Genomic DNA, 20,245 nt, shown 5'->3' with positions numbered 1-20,245 from the left:
TCCGGCACTCCCCAGTGAGATGAACCCAGTACCTCAGTTGAAAATGCAGAAATCACCGGTCTTTTGTGTCGCTCGCGCTGGGAGTTGGAGACTGGAGCTGTTCCTATTCGGCCATCTTGCTCCGCCCCCCAAAACCGTCATATCTCATAAGACTTATTCACTATCAAGAGAACAGCATGGGAAAGACTTGCCCCCATGATTCAATGACCTCCCAGCAAGTCCCTCCCACATGTGGGAGTTCAAGATGAGATTTGGGTAGGGACAGAGCCAAACCATATCAGAGGTTGTATGTTTGCAGAAATTTATCCATTTCTTCTAGGTTTTCTAGTTTGTACATATAGAGATGTTCACAGTAATCTCTGATTATCTTTTGCATTTCTATGGTATCAGTTATAATGTCACTTTTATTATTTGTAATTGTGTTTATTTGAATCTCCTCTTTCTTCTTAGTTAAATTAGCTAGAAATTATTAAATTTTGTTTACCCTTTCAAAGAACCAACTTTTCATTGATCTTTTGTATCTTTTTGTTTTGTTTTTATTTACTTTGGTCTCAGTCTCATTTAGTTCTGCTCTGATCTTTGTCATTTCTTTTCTTCTGCTAGACTTGAGTTTGCTTTTATTATTGTTTTCTATTTTCTTGAGGTATGGTATGAAGTTATAATTTGAGATCTTTCTGTCTTTTTTGATATAGGCATTTTATGCTGTAAACTTTCAGTACTGTTTTTACTGTATCCCAGAGATTTTGATATGTTGTTTCTCTATTTACATTCATTTCAAAACATTTCTTAAATTTTTGCCTTATTTCATGTTTACCCAAATGTCATTCAGAAGCAGGTTATCAGTTTCCATGTAATTGCTTACTTTTCAGAGTTCCTCTTGGTATTGATTTCTAATTTTATTCCACTGTGATCTGAGAAGATACTTGATATCATTTTAATTTTGTAAATGTATTGAGACTTGCTTTAGAGCCAAATATTGGTTGATTTTGGAGAATATTTCATATGCAAATGAGAAAAATGTATACCCTTCAATTATTAGGTAGAATGTCCTGTAAATATCTATTAAGTTCATTTGGTCTAGAGTCCAGTTTACATCCAATTTTCCTTGTTGATTTTCTACCTTGATGATCTGTCTAGTGTTATCAGTGGGGTGTTAAAGTCCCCCACTACTGCCGTATTGATATCGATCTCTTTTCTTTGGTCTAATAGTATTTTTTTTTTATGAATCTGGGTGTTCTGGTGTTGGGTGCATATATATTTAGGCTAGTGAAATCTTCTTGTTATATTAAACCCTTTGCCAATATATAATGCCCTTTAATGCCTTTTTTAAAAAACCATTATTGCTTTAAAGTCTGTTTTATATTGTATAAGAATGGCTACTCCTGCTCACTTTTGTTTTCCATTTGTGTGATATATCTTCTTTTATTTATTTACTTTGAGTCTGAGGGCAGCTTTAGCCATTAGGTGGTTCTCTTGTAGGCAATAGATGATTGGGCCTTGTTTTTTAAAGTCTGGTCTATATCTTTTAAGTGGAGCATTTAGGTCATTTATGTTCAAGGTTAACATTGATATATGAGGTTTTGTTCCTGTCATAATATTGTTAGCTATTTGCCTTGGAGTCTCAATTGTGTAATTGCTTCACAGGATGGTGAAGCACTTTCCTGATGGTGATTATTGTCCTTTGGTTTCTGTGTTTAGAACTCCTTTGAGCATTTCTTAGTGTTGGTTTAGTTGTGACAAATTCCCTTAGTGTTTGCTTGTCTGGGAAAGATTTTATTTCTTCATTTATAAAGCTTAGTTTGGCAGGATATAAAATTCTGGACTAGTACTTTTTTTGTTTTCTTTAAGGAGGCTATAAACAGGCGCTCGTTCTCTGTTGGTTTGTATGGTTTCTGGTGAGAAGTCTGCTGTTTGATGGGATTTCCTGTATAGGTAATTTGATGCTTTTCTCTAGCCACTTTCAAGATCTGTTCTTTCATGTTGACCTTGGATAGTCTGATGACTATATGCCTTGATGATATTCATCTTGTATAATATCTTTCAAGTGTTCTCTGAATTTTATGTATCTGGATGCCTATTTCTCCAGCAAGACTGAGGAAATTTTCCTGATTCCTCTTATATATTTCCCAAACTTCTTACTTTTTCTTCTTCCTCTTAAGAATGTATATAAGTTATAGGTTTTGTTGCTTTACACAATCCTGTATTTCTTGACGGTTTTGTTAATTTGAAAAAAAATTCTTTTTTTCTTTGTTTTTGTCTGATTGGGATAATTTAAAAGACCTGTCTTCAAGATCTGAAATCCTTTCTTCTGCTTAGATCTAGTCTCTTATTAAAGTTTTTAACTGTGTTTTAAAATTCTCTTAGTTTATTTTTCATTTCCAGAAGTTCTGTTTGGTTTTTAAAATATATATCTATCTTGTCTGTCATCTCCTGAATTTTTTTTCTGGTTTCTTTGTTTGGTTTTCCACTTTCTTTTGGATCTCACTGAGCTTCCTTAAAATTCATAACTTTAATTCTTTATCTCTCACTTCAAAGTTTTCATTTTGGTTGGCAGCTATAGCTCGAGAGCTCATGTGGTCTTTTAGGAGTGGCTCAACAGTCTGTTTCATGATGGTGCTGAAATTCTTGTGCTGGTTTCTTCTCATCTATAGAAGCTGTCATTTCTTATTTTAAAATTTATTTTAATTAGGTGAGTTTCTTCTTCTTTCCTCCTTGAGGGTGTGACTATTGCTTATGTTGGGTAGGTTCATTTGTCTTTGCTTCTGTGTGATTTTAAGGGGCCAAGGCTCTGTATAAATGTTTTGGTTATAGATAGCCTTCGCATAGTGGTTTTCTCAAATGTTAGTTGTTTGTAGGTTGTAGTAGCATTGTGTGTGTGGTGAAGCTCACTGTCTCCTACAAAGATGAGGAGGTGGAGGTCTTGGGAAATTATCTCATTTCCTCACTTCTGTCAGCAGGAATTATACTGGATTGTGTAGTTCATCCTACAGGCCAGTAGGTGGTGCTTGCAGGCAAGAGACGCCTGTGATAATGGCAGTGGACTTTTTACTTGGTTTTTGTTGATGGAGGAAGTACAGGATGTCCCTGGTGATAGTCAAAGCATAGAGTTCCCAAGGTCCCCATCCTGCACTGTGCTGCCAAGGCACTGGAGGGGGCAAAGCTGGGTGGGACTGGCTGGACAAGTCTGTGACCAGGCTCTTTGAAGTCAATGCTGACCTTGGTAGGGGTCTAGGAGCAGCTCTCAGGCCACTGGGACAGCCCTCCAGGGATGGCTGGAGCTGCCTCTCTTGTGGTACAGAGCCCACTTAGGGGAAGGGGAGTGGCCTGAGGTGACAGATAGAGTTTCAATATGTATTCTGAGGTGGCCCAAATAGTGTGGCATGGATTTGACTCAATCAGCACAGGAAATTAAGTTATCAGTCATGTAGAGTATTTGGAGTTTAAAACCACTGGGGTAATTTCTTAGCAACTAAGGCAAGAAAGCCATTGTCAGCATTATACAGTCAAAGTTCTTGACTACCATGAATAGCAGAAGCTCAATGTTTACTGTGAACTGTTAAGTTTTCAATTTTGTCTGTCCATGCCTTCTTATGATCTACTGAGTTAGATTTAAATCTCAAAACCTAAACTGAGACTCATTAATTAATTTTTCATAATTCCTATTGAAAGTCTCATGAGTGCTCCAGGCATCATTCCAGGTACTGGATCACTGAGGCAGACAAGTGAAAAACAGACTAGTTAGGGAGATAGACACCAAGCAAATAAAGAGTTAAGGCTCACATTCCTGAAGTGCTCACTCTGTGCCTGTCCTGGATCTAGTACTTTTATTAACCAGCACAATCCTCCCCAAAACCCAAGGATGTAGGAAAAATTACTATCCGAATGTTAGAGGGGGAAACTAAAGCATAGAGCCTTGCTCCCAATGATTACGTTGGAGAGCCAGAATTCCAATCCAAGCAACCTGATCTCAGGATCTGTATTTATAACACCTATACTATTCTTATTCTCTAATAAATAAACAAGAACAATATCAAATGCCCATACCTTCTCTGCTAAAAATAAGATGATGTGATAGAGAGTGGAGTGGGTGGTCAAGGAAAACCCTGAAGGATGACATTGAAGTTGATCTCTGAATAACAAGGGCTACATAAAACATTCCAGGTTCTTTTCAATTTCTTCCCTGATGGCAGTATATTCTCCAGGTTATTATAAGACATAAATTAGAATAACAGCAATAACATTCTTAAATTGTTATTCAACTGCCTTCTACCTCTATTTACTCAGAGAACAAAAAAGGAGATGAGAGGGGAGGGAGAAGTCTTATAGACGCTATTCTAGATCTTGGCTTACTCAGCCTTGTTGCAATATGGCCAGAACCATAGATGACAGTTTAAGCAGCTTTTCTAGGCTTGTAGGCAGACTTGCCAATAGTTGATTATCTTCATAGGACCCCATGGGATGTGAGCTGTGAAGCTCTGGCTGTGAAACTATGGCTTTTCAAATGTTTTTATTCCCTCAGTTGTGTGTATCATTTATGAGGTCATAGCCTCAAGCCTGAACTCTCAGCTCCAGTTGTTGGGTTTACCTTGCAGAAAGTAGATGATACGTGTCACTTTTTCATTTATGTGTCCAGAGACTCTTTCATCTGTCTACACTCCACTCTGGGACCCCTTCTTAGACACTTGGTTTTTCAAGTGTCAGATAACTTTTCTCTGGGCACAGTCTCAAACCCTAACTTACGATGAACATTTCTAGCTAAGACATCTCTGCCACTATTTTAGGCAGTTTATTGGGGTGGATCGATTGATCAATTGATTGATCAAGCTATCTGTCTATCTCCTTCTTTCACTACTTCAATATGTTAATGGTTGCAATTTTCATATAGGACTATGTATACTTAAAATATTTTCATTCATTTAGAAACCTGAAGTGGAGTCAGAAATAAGAAAACTATGGGTAGGGGTTCTGATGAGTTGAAGACTGTCTACTTAATCCTTTTCTATCTCTGTCTAAAGTTTAGTTCAATGAATGCAGAGCCCAGTGAATATTACTCTCTAAAGAAAACTCCTCAAAATGAGAAATGTTCATATTTCCTGTGGATTCAGTTGCTATTTTTAAAAACAGGCTTTAATTATAAGTACCACATTACATCAGTCTTATAATGAGTGAGAACTGGTGTTGAAAATGAATCACTCTGAATGATATCAGTCAAGAAAAATCACATTAACATTTCATTATACATGAGACATGATAAAATCCTCTATGACTTCAGGAGATATGATTGAAAGGCCATTTCTTCCATAAGGTCTTAATACGATGCCCGTAGGAGAGGTTTCCAAAACGTTCCCTGCTGGGATCAAAAATCTTATTTTATTCCATTTTGTCCCAAGGACTTTCATTCCTTTTAACCCATAAATTTAAAATTAAAAATTGTATGATTCAGCTTATTATAATGTCTTGCTCTGGGAGAATTAATATAATTTCTTTCTAACTCCTTCTTGCATTATGTTTTAATGTTGAGAAATCTTAAATCATTTCCTATTGTATATACATAAAAACTCTTTAATATACTGAATTACACACTCATTTTAAATATCAAACGTTGTAGAATTAATCCCAAACCTATTTTACATGGTAATAGGCCACATGTTTTAAATCATTGCACCTCTTTTAATCAGTGCATAGGCTCCCTGAATAATTATATATTGCAATGACACAGGAGGAATATATAGTGTTTTCAATGTATTGGTTGTCTAGGATGCCTGTGTGACTTAATTATTAATAAAATATTGTAATAAAATTTAATGTCGCTGGCTATATTTAACCTGTATGTTTAAATTCAAAAAAATGTTATCCTCGTTGAGTTTTCCTTTAATTTAATAAATAAAAATAAAAGGCATTTAGTGAGACCAAATTGTTTTAAAGTTTCTTAAATAGTATCCAGAATATGCCTAAACAATTTCTACGTAATAGCTAATTAGTTCATGTCAAGGAAGCACTATGATATTTCAATTAAGCTACCACCTCTCAACTTGAATACACAGACCTATAATTCAAGATTGGATGGGGGAGCAATGTAATGCTATCTAGTCATGTTAAAGATATGTGTAGCCTATACCTTCCCAAATTTATATTCATATTTATAGCCTAGAGCAGCAATCTACAAACATTTGTCTTCAGTATCTCTTTATACTCTTAAAAATTATTGAGAACCCCAAACAGATCTTGTTTCGTGAGTTATAGCTACCGTATTAGAATTTAAAGTTGGAAAATTAAAAGGACAGATTTACTTGTTAATTCATTTAGGAATAAGAATGACACGTTTATTACATGTTAACATAATATTTAAAAACAAATGTATTTTCCCTAGAAGACACAAAAGAATAAGAGTGGCATTGTTTTACCATTTTACAAGTCTCTTTGAGGCATGGCTTAACAGCCGGATTCTCATGTCTGCTTCTGCATACAGTCTGCTGCAATGTGTTTCCTGTAAAGCACCTAAAGAAAAGTTAGTTTCACACAGATGTACAGTTGGAAAAGAAAGTATTATTTAATAGTGGTTTCAGATAACTGTGGATATTCTATTTGATACTACATCAAAACTCAACATGTTTTAATTTTTTGAGGGTTAGTTGCAATGTGGAATGTGAAACCATGTCAGTGAACATTTTAATACTCTGTTGCATTAAAATAAATTAGCCTATCTTGGATTTTATGGGGCTCTTTAACCCATGCATAATTTTGTAACATCAGTAATTAGTCATTTGAAAAGAATTGGTTCAAAGGGTTATGCAGATATTCTAAGTATCTACATATTCAAGAGAAACTTAGAATTTTTGTATGGATAACAAATACTGTCAGTTTTTTCCCTCAAAGTCACAAACTCAATTTTTTCAAATATCAAAATCTGGATTAGTCATTCTTTCGAGTAAAAATGGTGTTGATGAAATGGGCACCTGGTTCAGCTCTCAACTCAAACCATCACACAAGTGTTTTTTCTTGAGATAACCATCTTCTTATGCAGCAGAAGTGTTTCACACTTCCCTTCCATTTTGTCACACAGAATGTTAAAAAGATGTGTACTCAAGGGTTGCAATTTAATCAAATTAAGTTTTGCAGTTTCCTCATGGACGTTTTAAAAGGGAAACTGGCATAAAAAAGAAAACTACAAGTGCATGGTGGCAAAGAATGCAATGATAATTAATACCCCTTGCTACCATTGCCTTGATTAAGGAGCCAGCCGTGTTACCTACCATTGCTTTTGTACCCTTAGTACAAATGTCAATTGTAGACAAATAATGTCTTTGTGTTATCATGAAAATAGTTTGACCTTGTGAACTCTTGGGGACCCCAGAGGTCCATGGATGATATTTTGAGAACTGCTGCGTTAGAGAAACTTTTGTACATGTATGAAAAAAGCTAAGTACAATGATGGTCATTGCAGTATCATGTAATAGCCAAGGGAAAGGGAAAATGCTTGAAATGTTCACTGACAGAATGGATTAATATCAATAAATATATACACACACATACATATATAGAGAGTAAAGGGGTGAGAGGGAGAGGAAAAAAACGGGAGAGAGCTTGTGGAATGATGTTAACAATATGATAATCTGAATGAAGGAATTTGGGGGTTCCTTTGCACAGTTCTTGCAAATTTTCTCTGTTTAAACTATTGCACAATAAAAAACATAAATTAAAAAACAAACTCACCAATCCAGGGATATGTATTATACAGCAATGCAGGGAAAGATGGCATGTTTCAGTTGGCATATCTGCATCGTTTGCTTGATTCGCTGCGTTAGTAAATGATGAACAGAATATCTAGAACAGCAGGGATACAGTTGATAAAATTTAAAGATTATCTCAGAAACTAAAAAGGCATTTGCATTAGCTTAACCTAGACACATGGAGGTAGTCAGTGTGAATCAACAGATAGAATACAATAATAATAAAGGCAAAAGAAAAATAAATGACAGTGTACAAAAATTTCACAGAGCCAATAGGACTCAGGTTTCAGGAATAAATTAGTTAAAAGAGACTGGTACCCATTTGTGATTATAGGAATATGCTACTTACATGCAGCTATAACTTGCATGTGTACTTAGATTTAAATTTACCTTTTAATAGATTTTACATAATTTGTTTCAGGGAATTATTTTAGTTATTTTCAAATTGAAGTCTTTTTGAAGCATTTATTACTTCTTGTGCTAAAGTAATCCTATCGAATACTGCTACAAAATATCTGACTTGTGCTAACTCAACTGACATTCGTATTTAAAGCCTTGGTTCTCAGAGTGGGGAGACCAAGTAAACAGTGTCCGTTATGGAATGTTGCCTGGATGTGGCCCATTTTCTTTGAGTGTACTTACTGGATATATTTATGATGCCTGCTTGCCCACAATCCCTTCTGAGAAAGATATGCTTAATACATGGAATAACAGTGGGGGATACTGGTTTGTACCATGTGATCTCTCCCACCTGAACCTAGGGTGGACATCTGACCCACCAGTCTGAAGTTTGGGAATCTACAGATGATTGACGGATTGATCAGGTAAACTGGGACTGTGCTGATCAGATATTTAAGTCTCCTTCTTCCTCCACTAATTTGAACGGAACTGGGAATATGCTAAGATTCAAACCGAGTGGTAAATTCAGAGATGCTATTAGTAAGGTAAAGCTCATAGTGGCTGATGATTCAATCAAAGTTGTAAGGGAATGAGAAACTATCAGAAGACAGAAGCCAGGTAGTTTGAAGAGAAGATAGATCAGACATGCTCAGAGAAGCAGAGATATCATGAAATACAGAGAAACTCTGTGGTTCTTGAAAGAGACAATAAAAAAATAGGCTGTTTTTAGAGTTCTGCACGTTCTTGGTTTCTAAGCCTGGCCCAAATCCAGTATCCTTCATGAGTGGGTTTCTATCCATACAGCCAAATAAGCCTAACAGTATACCACTGACCAATGGGTTAATTTGTGGTTTTAAAATTTGAATGTTAGCAACAGCATATTATTTACAGTCATACATTATTTAAATAGCATATTTGTCAGTGACTTTTTTTTATTGGCTTAAAATAGCAAACATCTAGAAAAATCAACTTTTAAAATAGAAATATAGAGTGAAGTGATGATTAGGAGAGATGTGGACCTTCTTACTTTAAAAAGAGACACTAAAAGGGAAGTGGCTGTTTATCTAGTTTCTGGGAAAATAACAAAATCCTGGGTTTTGTTTATTCAGCTGAATGATTGGAGTGGAGTTTGCTACTGCAACCAAACCAAGGGTTGTCTTGTTCGTAGATGAGTAGTCGCTTCTCTCCAGATGCAGTCTTGAGCCTCCTAGGAACTTTAGACTGGAAAGTTTTCCTTTCTTCACAAATTATATCAATATTTCATGATAAAATGCTAGTAATACCAGTGGTAATGATGTTTTACCTGTAAGTAATGTGAAAGTAACTTCAAACCTGAAATACATTCTGAAAAGAGAAGGCATACTGTCATTATTAGCAAGTAATACAGTGTCATTATTAGCAAGTAATTCCTATAACTTTTTAATCAACTCTCCCATCATTGCTTATATAATAACAAATACATGCCAAATATATTACATGCCAGCTCATTCAATCTTTCAATAATCCTATAAAGTACATATTATTATTTCCTCATTTTACGATTAAGAGAAAGATCAAGTATCTTCCCAAGGCTACACTGCTAGTGAGGAGTAGAATAGGAATTTGAATTTAGGCAGTCAGGCTCCAGGGTCTATGCTCACCGCTACATTGCACTTTATTTATAGGTTTATTTGATCCATTCATACATTTATTCCAAATCTAGACCGTTCATTTTCCTATGTTTTCCCACATATGTGGTGGTTTTAAATGTTACTAGAGAATATCCATTGCATTGGTTATTTTGTAGACTCATAGGCAGGTAACTTGTTTTCTACCAATGAAACAAAGTTAAGGATCAAGAAAACTTCCAAATAGTTATTTTTTATTTTACAACTCTTCCAGATGGATGTACAATGAAAGGCCAATATTGACCTGAAGTCAGAGATATTGTAAGAGGTTTCATGACAAGTCAACAAGATAGCATTGTATTGCTTATGAGAAATCTTTCCCTCTCATCTAAGAACTCTTCTCTGTGACCAGTCTCATGGTATCTCATGTCTTCTCCATTTCCCAGTTTCCCACCCTGCAAAGCACCAATAATACTGACATATTTAACTACCCACCTTTTTCCAAGATAAATTACAAAGCTTAATGTTGATCAGCCTATCTCTTTTTTACATATACGGCATTCTGTGCAAATTATTCACTAAGAGTTACTAATGGTAATATATTTGGACATTTAATAGCTATCAATAACATAGTAATAGCTCTGATTCATTGAGTGCTGAGTATGTTCCAATCATTGTGCTAAATGATCTTTATTTCACTAAATCTATGCAACATTGCTATGATGAAGGCATAAACATCTACATTTTACAGATAAGGAAACTAATGCTTTGTAAGTACCAAAGTATCAACATCAGGATTTCAAATTCTGTGTTGTTCACCATATAAACTATATTGCTTCTTTCTCACTTTTCTGTTTTTTAAAAAAATATTTTTATCTGGAATTATTTTCCTTCTGCCTAAAAAACTTCCTTTAATATATTTTTTTGTAGTTCAAGAGTAGTACAAACTTTTGTAGTTAAAATTATCTCGGCTTTTGTTTATGTTGCTCAAAATAACTGTATTATGCCTTAATTTTTACTAAGTATTTTGCTGGATATAAAATTCTAAAACTCTAGATTTGACAGTTCTGTTTTTTCCTTGCAGAACTTTAATGATGCTACTTCATTATCTTCTGGCTTGTGCTATTTTTGGGAAGTCTGTAATCACTCTTCTCTGTGACCTCCTGTATGTAGGGTGACGCTAAGATTTTTTGCTTGACTGTTTGTTTGTGAAATACTGCAGTGTGGTTTTCTTTGTGTTATCTTGCTTAGAATTCATTGAACTTTTGAGTTTGTTGTTTTCACCTAATTTGAAAAAAAAATGTCCATTATTTGTTTAAAACTTTCTCCCCCAATCATTTCCCTCTCTCCTTCTGGGGCTCCAGCTACAGTGTGGTTATTCACTAAGATCCTGTTAGCTTTTTTTTTTTTTTTAAACTTTTATTTTAGGTTCATGGTGCATGTGCAGGTTTGTTATATTGGTAAACTCATGTCATGAGGGTTTGTTGTACAGATTATTTTGTCACCCAGGTACTAAGGCTAGTAGCCAATAGTTATTTTTTGTGCTCCTCTTCTTCCTCCTACCCTCTACCCTCAAACAGGCCCCAGTGTCTGTTGTTCCCATCTTTGTGTCCATGAGTTCTCATCATTTAGTCCCACATATAAGTGAGAACATGCGGTATTTGGTTTTCTGTTCTTAAATTAGTTTGCAAGGGATAAGGGCCTCCAGTTCCACTCTGTTCCCACAAAACACATGATCACATTCTTTTTTATGGCTGTGTAGTACTCCATGATGTCCATGTATCACATTTTCTTTATCCAATCTGCCACTGATGGCCACTTAGGTTAATTACGTGTCTTTGCTATTGTGAGTAGAACTGCAAGGAACATTTGTGTGCATGTGTCTTTATGGTAGAATGATTTACATTCCTCTGGGTATATACCCTGTGATGGGTTGAATGGTAGTTCTGTTTTTTAGCTTTTTGTTATCAGTCTCTTTTTTTCCTCTGAGCTTCAATTTGGGTAACTCATATTGCTGTGTCTACAAGTTCACTGACATTTCTTTCTTCATTATCTAAACTGCTGTTAATTCCACCAAATGAATTATTAGACACAAAAATCATTTCTTATTTTGTATATTGTAGTCTTTCTCCTCATCATGCTCATGTTTTCCTTTAACCATGTTTACAATATCTGCTAAAAATTTTTTGGCTCTAATTCACCCACTTCTGGTTCTGTGTTGTTGTTGTTGTTGTTGTTGTTGTTTTGTTATTGTTTTTTAATTTTATAGAGACAGGGTCTCACCATATTGTCCAGGCTGTCTCAAACTCTTGGGCTCAAGCAATCCTCCTGCCTCAGCCTTCCTAAGTGCTGGGATAAGAGGTGTGAGCCACTGCACCTGGTCTGGTTCTGTTTTTATTGGCTGATTTTCTTCCGGGTTTTAGATCCTATTTCCTGCTTCTAAGGGCACGTCTAGTTATTTTTGACTAGGGGCTGAAGATCATGAATTTTATGTTGCTGAGTGTCTAGCTTTCATTGTCTTCTTTTAAAGGGTGCTTGACTTAGTTCTGGTAGGCAGTTAAGTCACTCGCTTTTTAGTTTAATCGTTTTGAAAATTGCTGAAAATTTTGATAGGGCAGATACAGAGTAGATTTTACTCTATAGCTGGTTTACTCCTGCTACCCAGGCATGGCTGGGTACTGAATGTACTGAATGTGTGTGTACTGAATGCCTCAGAGAGTCAGTAAGAACTATCCATTCTGGCTTGTTAGAACTTTTTCATCTCTCAGGCCTAATATGCTGTGAGAATTGTTTAGCTGATAGCACCCTAGTAATTGTCAGCTTAGCTTTGTGGGGTTTCAACCTGCACATATGTAGCTTAATGTTCAGCAATAGGCTTCAGAGGACCTCATATACATTACTGGAACTTTTTCTCTAGATAGCTATCTCTTTTCTAGTACTCTGCCCCATGAATTCTAGCTGCCTCAGCTTTAATATCTCTTCCGCTCAGGGAGACCAGGATAGTCTACTTGTCCTCCCTTCCATGGACTTTAGTCTGAGAAGTGCCTCCAGAAAGGAATTCAGGGTTTGCAGGGCTCAGTTGATTTACATCATTTCTCTCAAGATCACAGTCATGTGCTGATTATTACCTAGTACCGGAACCAGCTCTTGCATATATTTTACCCAGTTCTTTAATTGTTTATGAAAGGAAGAAAATTTGATACTAGTTACTCCAGCATGGTTAGATGTTTCTTTTTAAGATGATATATAGACCATCTTTTTAGGAATAACTCTATTGAGAACAATGAATTATTTAATATGAATGTATATTCCATGATTAAAGAGAATGCACACAAAACTGAGATACATTAAACTTTTTATTGTGAAAATCTATAATAGTGGAAGTATTTCTCTTCTAGGAAGAGAATTTGTCAGGAATCAGAAATTTTCAGGAGTTAACCTGTTTTTCCTTGGTCTTTAAATCATTCTATTTTCAAGAAAGAGAAAAATCATCTAAATTCTTTTCCATACTAACAAACTTGGCATTTCTGCCCATGGGAATCTGATGATGACTGTTTAACAGTGTGAGAAAAATTTTCTTCTTTGGGCATTCTATTAGAAGGGAAAAGAGTTTGACCTTGTTTTGGTTTTCACATAAAATAAAGGTTCAGAGTTTTGTTTATTTATTCAGGTTTTATTTTAATGTTCTTTGCCACTGGTTAAGGCTTGGGGAGTAGGTTGGGTGGGAGTTGAGCTGCCACACTTTAAAAACACGTAAGTAAAAAATGATGGAGCTTATTAAAGGAATTTCAAAGTCAAAAATACGTATCTCTAAACTCAACAGCTGGGAACTTTACTTTCTCCACAATAAGTCTCTGGCTTCTTTTTTTCTTAAAGAAGGACTAATTTTAATGGGTAATGTCTCTTTTCCTAACCTACTTTCTGGAATAGGAAGGGGAATATGTCTTATTTTACTCTTTTTTTCTTTTCTATAATCCCTCCATTTAAAGATATCAATACAATTTTCTATTCTTCCCACATACAGAGGGTGTTGCTGACACTGCTTCATTAGGCTGTGTTCTTGGGGGTGTTTCAGTGGGCTTGGTATGGATTTGTGTTTCCCCCTCCACATATTTTCCTGGTGTTTCTAGAGGCCAATGCCCTATTTTGGGATACCTCTGGTGTCTGGCACAAAATTTCTGGAGTCATCTCAGAATCCTGCATACCAAAATGGGCAATAGAGTATCAATTTTCAAAACATATATATCTATTTGCGTGTATGTGTGTGTGTGTGTGTGTGTGTATGTGTGCACACATATACATTTTTAAAAATTTTTATGCCTGGCCATAGTGGCTCATGCTTGTAATCCCAACAGTTTGAGAGGCTGAGGCAGGAGGATCACTTGAACAAAGGAGTTTGAGACCGGCCTGGGCAACATAGAGAGACTTTGTCTCTATTATTTAAAAAAAATTGTAGGGTATAATAAGATGTTAATAATTGATAATTGTTATCACTGGAAAGCTGAGAGTAAATGTTTATTTTCATATTTTTCATCTTTTTTGGTTGTCAGCATTTTCTAGTATTTCTATACAAACGCATATTTTAAAAGTGAGCTATTTTAAAGATGTTTAAGTAATAACTTTAAAATGATAACCTCACATGATAAAGTCCAAACATAGAATAAAATGCTAATATTATTTTCTAAGTTATTGACTTTTTTATCAGTTGCACTAACTTCACTTAGTATTTATTTAAGACACAGGCACTCAATGCAGGAGTAAATGTATAGCACTTGTCTATACTTGCTTTGAGATGACCAAAAGTGGAAAGGCAGAGAAATTGACAGGGGCACTCATTACGGAGCTCATAGGGAGGGTGATTCCTCCCTGCATGAATTACTCATAAAAAAAGTACAGGAGATTCATGACATTGCCCCTGACAGCATTGAAATTCTTTTTAATGGGGGTATGACCTAAAACGAACCTTTGATACCTGATCATGATGATGGGCTGTTTATTTATTTCTTCTCCTTCGTTTCCAGCCGGGGAGATGATTAATGTACCTACCTTTCCCATGATGGCCTCTGTGTATAAGTTGCTGTCCTTGAAGGACATTCAATGTTTTAAAGTGCTGATCAGTCTAATTTCTTCCTTCTAGGCTGTCTAGAAAAGGACACCAACAATCACCCATGAGGATTGCCCTTCAACCTACCGGAGGAAATGATCGAAATGGGAGCTAGAGAAGATTGTTGTTGGAATCTCAGGTAAGGCATTTTCTATCTGACACAAGAAACTTACATACTTGGAGAGGATAGTTGAAGCCATGTTCAGGTAAAATGGTGCCATATAATGACAGCTGCCTGATGTGTGGAGGTCTTTTTTTTTTACAATGACAACAAGTTAAGCCAAATGGCAACTGAATTTTTTATTTGTTATTATTCTTATTCATGATTAATCGTGATAAAACACACATATTATAAAATTTACCATTTTGATCATCCCCAAGCGTACACTCAGTAGTAATATTCACATTGTTGTGCAAACAATCTCAATGATTTTTTTATCTTGCAAAACTGAAACTCCATATCCAATAAGCACCATCTCTTCATTTTCTCTTCCTCTCAGCCCCTGGCAACCACTATTCTACTTTCTCTTTCTATAAATTTGTTTATTTCAGATACTTCATATATTATATGACACTTTTTTGTCTTTTTGTGACTGGCGTATTTCACTTAGCACAATGTCTTCATAAGGGCTTCAAGGTTCATCCATGTTTTAGGATGTATCAGCATTTCCTTCCTTTTTAAAGGTTAAATAATATTCCATTGTTGACCACATTTTATTTATCCCCTGTCCATCGATGAATAGTTGGGCTACTTCCACCTTTTGGCTACTGTGAATAATGCTGCTATGAATATGGATGTATTCAAATATTTGATTAAATATTTGCTTTCAATTATTTTGAAGTTTAAACTCATTTTCACTATCACTACTCAGAAGTGGAATTGCTGGATCATATATAATCCCATACATATCATATATAATCCCATATATGATCATATGCCCATATATGGGATGGGATCATATATAATCCCATACCTCCATCACTGGGAGGTAAATGTCGGAAACTTAGAAGTGCAGGTTTTGGTGCAGGAATGTGAGTAGTTAGAGGCTGATATGTAATACGTTAGGCCAGCGATCCAGAGCTACCCCATTGAAGATGAAGATGCACGCTTTATTTGGCAGAAGTTACAGTAGTGACAACAACAAGGGATAGAAGGATCTAGAACACGTTAGTCATCTGGTCGTAGGAAGCGAGATGGTAGTGGATATGCACAGAAATGTCTCACATTATGGGAATAAAAAGGAAAGAACTATAGTTTTCAAACTTCAATCAACTTAGAAAAATTTGTGTCATCTTTTGATTCCTGGGCTTCATTCTCAAGAGATTCCCATTCAGTAAGCCCTTTTGAGGCTCAAAAATCTGCATTTTAATAAACATTAGAGAAAAATTATTGGGGAAAGATAATACCTAACAACTGTCAGGTGATAAAAACTAACTCTTGATTACCCGTGTTAATATGAAGAAAACTACAATATCCTGAATCAATGACTCTCAAGTGCTGGGCTGTAACTGTTGTAACCAATTCTGTGCCAGCTACTTCATCACTTGGATAATTTGCTGCTTTAAGAAATACCTGGGCCCCAGTGCCTGATTCTCAGTGTGTGTTATATTTTTCTCTATCTTCACAGGTTGGCAATTATATAGAAGGCCCACTTTTCCCAGTTTTAAGGTAGTGATTAAATCCAAATACAACTGAGTGCTTTAGATGAAGGAACCCACGTGGGACCACCATAGTTAAACTAAATGTCATACAGACTTCTGTAATGCTTTGATTTTTAGAAACTTGCCTCATGCTGTCACACAGTCTGTACAAGTCTGGCCCCTTCCTCATGATTAGTGCAGATCCTATGGTGCATCTCCCCCTGGTGCCTCTGTCTCTGGACTGCTTCCATGTGTGTCATCTTGCTTGAGCTCTACCCTTGCAACTATAGACTTCAGCTCCTCCTAACTTTTCAGTTTTCAAACCCATTCATGAATTGTTTGAGGTGAATAACTTTACTGAAGACCCCTGGAATGAAGAGAGGCACCATACTACTACATGGCAGTAATCTCCCACTTGCTAATTACCCCACACCATCTTCTGTTGTATTTTCTAAAATCCAAGCTTCGAATCTGTGCTTTCCTTGTTCATTCAGCTCTCTAGAAATTTCAGTAGAATCTGCCATTCTCCGTGGGATTGTTGCCATCAGCAAAAATTTTCTATTTACTACCAACAAGTCTCGGGGTGGGGGGAATAAATTGTATTAGGATGGTTGTTTAAGATGTTATTTTCCCAGGATTCAGGGTCCTGAGTCTACACTATAGAACAACTACCAAACTATATCCAAGATCCTAAGGATGGTATGGGGAGGTCATGCCCTTTTCAAACTCCTGCAGTTCCACTCAAACTTTCTGTCTTTTACTTCAATCTAAGAAGAGTCTCCTAATGATCCAGATCATAACACATGGAATCCATAACTCTTCTAGCTTGCAATAGGCAGCCCAGGAGCCAGGATCAAGATTGCAGAGTAGCCTTCCTGATTCTCTTCCCCTTATCCCCATACCCAAATCTTAGTCCTCTGTGTTTTTAACATTCAGATTGTAGGATTACACTAAGAAAAGAAGACAGTGTTTGCCCCAACAGTGATTTATTTAAATTATTTTATGATACTAAGTATCCCAATTAATATCTTTGGACTTGACCTACTCATATCATCACTTGATCTCCTGAGGCAAGAGGATTGGCTGGTGGAAGGAAGGTAGACTGGAAAGGAGTCCCTCTAGAGTTGTTAATCCATTCCATCAAATCACCATAAATCAGTTCCTAATTTTCAATAGAAACAGAAACAGCATAATTCTAACTGGAACCTGCCTTTCACATTTCCCTGTAAACCACCATCTTGAGCACTGAATTTGTGGAGGATAAGAATTTATAATTGAAGGATGGGCACAGTGGCTCACACCTGTAATCCCAGCACTTTGGGAGGCCAAGGTGGCAGGAATAGTTGAGTCCAGGAGTTCAAGACCAGCCTGGGCAACATGGCCAAACCCTGTTTCTACAAAAAATACAAAAATTAGCCGGGTGTAGTGGTATACCCCTGTAGTCCCAGCTACTTGGGAGACTGAGATGGGAGGATCATATGAGCCCAGGAGGTTGGGGCTGCAGTGAGCCATGAGCATACCACTATACTCCAGTTTTGGCAACAGAGTGAGACCCAGTATCTGAAAAAAAAAAAAAAAGAATTTATAATTGAGATTTGAATTTTATTTTTATTTAGTTGGGCTAGTACTAATGTTGGTCACTTTAAGTCATTCATTCAATCAATACATTTTATTAAGCAACTACTGTGGTTAGTAAAATACTAATTTTATTGAATAACTACTATGCACTCACTGAGCTAAGCACTGGACACATAATGGTGAACAAAACAGAGATAGTATAATACCTGCCAGTCTGGTATGAAGGTCACTAAGTAAATAAACAAACAAATACTTAGAAATTGTGAGTAGGCATCAAGAAGAAAACAATAAAAAGGAGCTGAGATAGAGAATAAAATGAAATATATACTTTATAGACAGGGTCATGGGGCTTTTCTGAGAAGGTAACATTGAAGCTGAGACCTAAAGGATGGGAAGGAACTTGCCATGTGATGAGATGTGAAGTGGCTAAGGTGGTTTCCTAGGCAAAGGCCTTGAGGCCAAAGAGCCTGAGGCAAAAGGAACTGGCTGAAGCTGAATGGGAGGGAGTGGCAAGAGCCCAGGAGGTGGAGGTTGCAGTGAGCCAACATCGTGCCACTAAACTCCAGCCTGGGTGACAGAGCAGGACTCTGTCTCAAAACAAACAAAACAAAACAAAAACAAAAACAAACAAACAAACAAACAAACAAAACAAAGAGAGAGAGATAAAGGTGGCTGTATCATCAGAGTTCCTAACACACAGGACCTCACAAGGCCATGGGGAGGAGTTCTGAGCCGTGGGAGAGGGTGGGTGGGAAAGGCATAGGACTGGAAGTAGGAAGGTGGGTGAGAAGCTCACTAACTGCCCGCACAATCTGTCCTGTACGAACTTTTAATGTTGATTTTTCCATGATTGATGGCAATTTATTCTTTCTAGATGTCTCTCTTACTAGATTACACTGTTTTAGGTCAAGGACGGTGTTTCAGAATGTATTCAACACCTAGTAGTAGGTGTTAAATAAGTATTTGTTGACTATATGGATGTCCTATGTGCTCAGTTAGCTTGAGGTACAATTGCTGTATCTCCCTAGTACCCAGCACAGTGCTATGCACAGGGTACATGTGGAGGATTAATTTAGAGGGCTCTGCAGGATCACATAGAAAAGAGTTTTTTGGTTTTTTTTTTTAATCTGGCATTTTCTCTTACTTTACCATATAATCTTACCTGAATAGACTTAGGAGCATTTTTCCATGAATTATTCATTTCGGCACATACCTTGTAAAACGTCTAATGTCTCTAACCTTTTGAAACCGCGAGGCTTCCCCAACCAGCATTTAGAGTGAAATCTCTGTGGTAGCACTTTACCAATTTGCTCCTCAGCTCCTTTTCAGTTCTTGGCTCATGTGAATAAGCAGGCCAAAATGCTCTTGTGGGAATGCACAGCATGGATATATATTTTTTACTATCACAGCAGAATTGTTTTGAATACACTTCGGCCATGAGGTTAAAGCTCTCCACAAGGAATACTTCAGCAATAATTCTGCTGCCCTCTAGCTGAGCGCTGAAATCCCTCCGGAACGCCAGCATTACCCTTCAAGAATGGTTCTGAAATGACTTTACTCACTTCCCCGTCCTTTCTATTCCTATTGAAATTCTTCCAGAATGCTCACAGTAACTTTCAACCAGATGCCAGAATAACTTTTAAGTTCTAGAAAGATTTCTGTAACAATTTATTACACAACGCAACGCAAGCTCACTTTTTAAAGAAGAGGTCTGATAGGCACAGCTGGTCAAAATTGTATTCCAGATACCCTGTGGTTAGGTTATTTCAGCTTTATTGATGACTCAGAAATTATATAAAGGGATTGTGAAAGGACCAGCACACACATGCAGATGAAAGGGTTGGATTTTCTCTTAGATTCTGCTGCCACTACTGCTACTGCTACTATTACTTTCTTTTCCAATTATCATTTTCAGAGACACTAGGCATCAAGACTTGGCTCTGACACTTGTTAAATAAAAGCCAGTGAACTTGGTCAGAAACAAAATGTATTCTCATAAGCTGGCCCCAAACTTGAGCAACACACAGAAATCAAATTATGTTCAAAATTCAAAAGCATGGGAAGATATATTTTTCATTCACTTATTCAGTAAATGTTTATTAAGTACCTACTGTGTGCCAGTGCTGCGCTAGGCACTAGAAATACATGGGTAGACAAGACGGACATGAAATTTCCAATGTAGCAAG

At 36.5% G+C, this 20,245-nt stretch overlaps 1 long non-coding RNA gene across 1 annotated transcript in view; it reads left to right on the top strand.

Moving 5' to 3' along the window:
• Positions 1–20,245, top strand: part of LOC105543482 — a 503,003-nt gene that overhangs the window by 25,652 nt on the left and 457,106 nt on the right. Inside the window, exon 2 of the long non-coding RNA XR_001006625.1 lies at positions 14,874–14,979. This is a non-coding gene — a long non-coding RNA (uncharacterized LOC105543482). The remainder of the gene's footprint in view (positions 1–14,873; positions 14,980–20,245) is intronic.

The sequence above is a fragment of the Mandrillus leucophaeus genome, unplaced genomic scaffold, assembly GCF_000951045.1.
Source record: "Mandrillus leucophaeus isolate KB7577 unplaced genomic scaffold, Mleu.le_1.0 Scaffold283, whole genome shotgun sequence".
In the NCBI taxonomy this organism is placed as follows: Eukaryota; Metazoa; Chordata; class Mammalia; order Primates; family Cercopithecidae; genus Mandrillus; species Mandrillus leucophaeus.
The sequence above is the reverse complement of the archived record's forward strand: the minus strand, read 5'-3'. Positions and strand labels throughout refer to the sequence as shown.